The sequence below is a fragment of the Tursiops truncatus genome, chromosome 5 (assembly GCF_011762595.2).
Source record: "Tursiops truncatus isolate mTurTru1 chromosome 5, mTurTru1.mat.Y, whole genome shotgun sequence".
In the NCBI taxonomy this organism is placed as follows: Eukaryota; Metazoa; Chordata; class Mammalia; order Artiodactyla; family Delphinidae; genus Tursiops; species Tursiops truncatus.
The window spans coordinates 75,848,455-75,852,696 of NC_047038.1; positions in this window are offsets into that span (position 1 = coordinate 75,848,455).

Sequence of the window (4,242 nt, forward strand, 5' to 3'; positions counted from 1 at the left end):
TGTATTAAAGTTGTTTTATCCATTCACCAGTTGGACTTTTGGGCTGTTCCCAGTTTTTGGACACTTCCCTACCAGGTCTTTGCATAGCATGAAATTTCAGTTCTGTTCTGAAATGGGATATCTAGATTATATGCTACATGTCTCTATAGGAAACTTCAAGACTGTTTTCCATAATGGTTGTATTGCAGGAAAGAGAGTAGGGCAAGAGAGGATAGTCATGTTCCAGGTTGCAGGCGAGTCCCTGGGATGGCCACCAAGTGTGGGTTCTTGGCTTTGTGCAGGAAAGAATTCAAGAGCGAGCCATAGTAAAGAGAAAGAAGGTTATTCAGGGAGATACACACTCCACAGACAGAGTGTTGGCCATCTCAGAAGGGGAGAGCGGTTGTCAGTTTTTACAGGAGTGGATAATCTCATAGGCTAATGAGTGGGAGGAGTTTCCAGCTATTTGGGGGAAGGGGTGGGGATTTCCAGGAATTGGACTTGTCTGCCATCTTGCACCTAGTTGGTTCTAACCAGTTTCTGTCGTGTTCTCAGGGTATGTCATTCTTTTAAAGGTTGTGCCCTGTCCCCTTCCTGTCTCATTTGTAACAGTTTGCATTGTCATCATTAATATATGAAGTTCCAGTTGCTTAGCATCCTCGTCAGCACTTTATATTGCCCGCTGTTTTACTTTCAGCCATTCTGGAAGGTTAAGTGATAATTTGAAGACAAATAAGGAAAACATACAGGTTCACTCATCAAAGAAACATTTATTGATAAAACCAGTTAACTTTGGCTGGGTTGCTACACTTTGTCAGATGTTTGATTTTCTTGACTGTCAGGAATAAGATCATGTGGAGAACGGATAACACAGTTCTTTATCTCAAGGTCCTCATGGTCATGTCAGACAGACATGGGAAAGAAAGTATGTGCACAAGTACATTTCCCATGGCACTTTGGGAGCACATTTTGCCTGTTTCTCAATGTAAGAGAAAGGCTGAGAGAAGTTGTATTTTGAGTCAAGTCCCCTTTCCCCTAAACTGATGATGAGCTTTGTACATTAAAATGTCAATCCTGGCTCTTCAGTATTTTAAAAGCAATAGAAGACAATAAGGCCTCTCCTAGCCAGAAGATAATTAATTTTAACATAAAACTATACTTAAAAGTTAAGAAAATGTGGTCTGAAGAGACTTCTTACCTCAAATACCCTGTCTGTACAGCCATTGAACAAAGTAGCTCAACAGGCCCAGAGGAGTTTTCAGAAAGGAGTGCTGCTGGGGTCAGGAAAGAACAGAGGAAGCCTGGAGAGTTTGAGAGAGGTAGAAAGGTCAGCAGACTGGTTGGAAATCTGTGTCCCTGGATCCAAGTTCCAGCGGTGCTCTAACTAGTTGTGCAAACTTGGACAAGCCAAATGCTTGCAGGCCTGTTTCTTTTCATCTACAAAACAATTTGGACCTCTAAGGTCTCTTTCAGTTGTGACATTTTCTGGTCTGCATACCATATGGAGGGAGAATCCTAGGAAGAAGGAAAATAGGGAAGGCAAGAGCAAATAGATGGAATGCAGGGGAGGGGCAGGGCTGTGCAGGGAGAGGGTTATGGCTTGTATTTAAACAGGGGCAAATGGAGGGACCCTGGAGGCCCAAACGGACTCTTAAATTTCACCAAGGAAAATCCAAGGAAAGACTGCTGTGTGGAACTAGGAGTGTGCTAGGAATACAATATGCAGAAGAGCCGGAAGGGAGATTTTCGACAGGAAGGCAGCGCACAGGAACCGGTGATCTGAGAGCATTTATTTGTCCATTCAACAAACAGCTATTGAAAAGGGGATATTTTAGGGGCCATTCAAAGAAGCAGGCCAGCATTTAGCATGAGGGAAGTCTGTGATGGGCATTGAGCTGGGGGTACCAATGGGGATATGAGGGGCCCCATTTTGAGAGACTGTGACACCAAGCTAGGATCCTGTAAACTTAACGAACACATGTTGAGTAACTACCATGTTACAGGCACTGGAGATAAAGACTAATTTCTCTGCCCTTCTGCACCTTGGTTCTAGTAAGGAAAGATAAACAATAAAATGGTAAATAAAATGAATAAATAAAATACATGGCATGTTTGTTAGTGATAAATGCTAATAAGAAAAACAAAGCAGGGAAGGACAGTAGGATTGGGTGTAAAGGGAATGGGGCTGTAATTCTAAAGAGTGCGACCACTGAGAAGATAACATTGGACCCAGGAGGGGAGGGAGTGAGCGGGATGGACAGAGAGGTACTGGATAGTCTTTCAGAAAAAGAACAGCAAGTTGGGAGAGTAGCCAGGGTTCAACAAGGCCAGTGAGGTGAAGGGAAGAGGAACGAGGGGAGAGTAGTTCAAAATGTGGTCTGGGCTCCATGAGGAGGCAGGAAGGATCCCGGCTCATTCTGGACCTCCCTTGCTCACCTCCTTCCCGTCCCTCAGCATTTAGGGAACACCTCTGTGGCTCAAGCTGCAGATACTGTCATGGATAAGACACTGTGTTCCAGTTACCAGAACCAGAACAGAAGGTCGAGGCCCAACTGGCAGCGAGGGGAGATGAAGCTGCCATCAACAGCACTAGATCAGGCTGTAAATCCCTGTCTTCAGACACCATCATTCTTGAAGCCAGTGTGGCTCAAGACCTACTGGTGGGTCTCCCCACAGAGGGCAAAAGAAGCTACAGAGAAGAAACTAGGGTATATTGAACTAAAATATATATATAATTTTTCTAGAAAACACCTGCAGGAGATTCAAAATTTAACAGAATAAAAAGCACCTCAGATTTCTAAGCTGCTGAGAATTTTAGTCATCACTAGTACAACCTCTTCATTTTTTGGACAAAACTCAAGAGATGTTCTTTCTTTTTTTTTTTTTAATTTTATAGAAGTATAGGTGATTTACAATGTTGTGTTTAATTTCTGCTGTACAGCAAATTGACTCATTTATACATATATTCTTTTTCATATTCTTTTCCATTATGATTTATCACAGGATATTGAATATAGTTGCCTGTGCTATACAGTAGGACCTTGTCATTTATCCATTCTAAGAGAAGTGATTTCTCAAAGCAACAGAGGAAAGGAGAAACAGTTCTCTAGCCTTCTAATTCTCCAGGACCAGACTGGATAATCACCTACGGTGAGAAGTTTCTAGATCCTCTTGGTTAGAAACTATCTTCCTACTCTGAAGCCTCCTAGTACTTGCTGCTACCTTTACAGCATATTACTATGTACCAGGTAACATGCATGGTTACCCCACTTTATAAACGTGGAAGCAGGTTACTATGGGACACTTGCTCATGAAGCAGCCGCCATGTGTTTAACACCCTTTTTACCCTCTATAATCTGAGGGTAATTGCTACACTGAAATAGTGCTTCGAAGGTTCAGCAATGACCTGCTACTTTCTGTGTCTAGGGACTTGTCCCCTCTGTCCTCATTCGTGAATTTTGGGTCCACGATCTTCCCGAAACATTTTCTTCTTACAACTCACTGATTGAGGTTTTTTTTCTTACATATATACATATATATGCCTTCCAAATTTTAAACAGTAAGAAAAAAACCTCAATCAGTTCATATATATATATATAATTTTTTTGTTTTTTTCTAAAGAAGCTTAAAACAAAGCTTAATTGGTTAAGGGTGGCTATGGATGGAGACTTGAAGAGATTCTGAAAGGTATTTTTGAGCGCTTTAGACTTGAAAGGGCGGGTGACAGTCCTTCTAAAGAGAATGGTCAAAGTCTGTAGATTTTTCTTTTAACAGCGCCTTTCTCGTGCATGCACTCCAGGGCTGGGGGATAACTTTTCTGTTGTTAGTTTATGAAGGAAATCAAGAATGGGAGCAGAGCGCTCTTCTCTTTAGACCTAAGGGTCAGAGTTGGGGGTCAGGGGAGATTACGGACCTCCACCTCTTGGCGCGCCCCCAGCACAGCCGGGGCCCAGAGCAACCTCTTTCGTCCAGGGGCGGGGCGCGCCAGGCGGCCACGCGCGGGGGCGGTGGAGGGGGCGTGTCCCGCGGGCGCGCGCGGGAGGCGGAGGGGGCGTGTCCCGGGAGTGGCGGCGGCGGCGGCGGCGCGGGCCGGGTGCGCGTTGCAGCCTTCTGTGTTGGAATGTGCGGCTCCCGAGAGCTCACGGCGCAGGAGCAGAGCAAGCGCCGCCGAGGCCCGGGGCCCCAGGCGGCGGCGGCGGCCGGGACGGCAGGGCGAGAGCCGGAGGCCTGAACACTCTCTGCAGCCCCTCTCCTGGGTCTTCG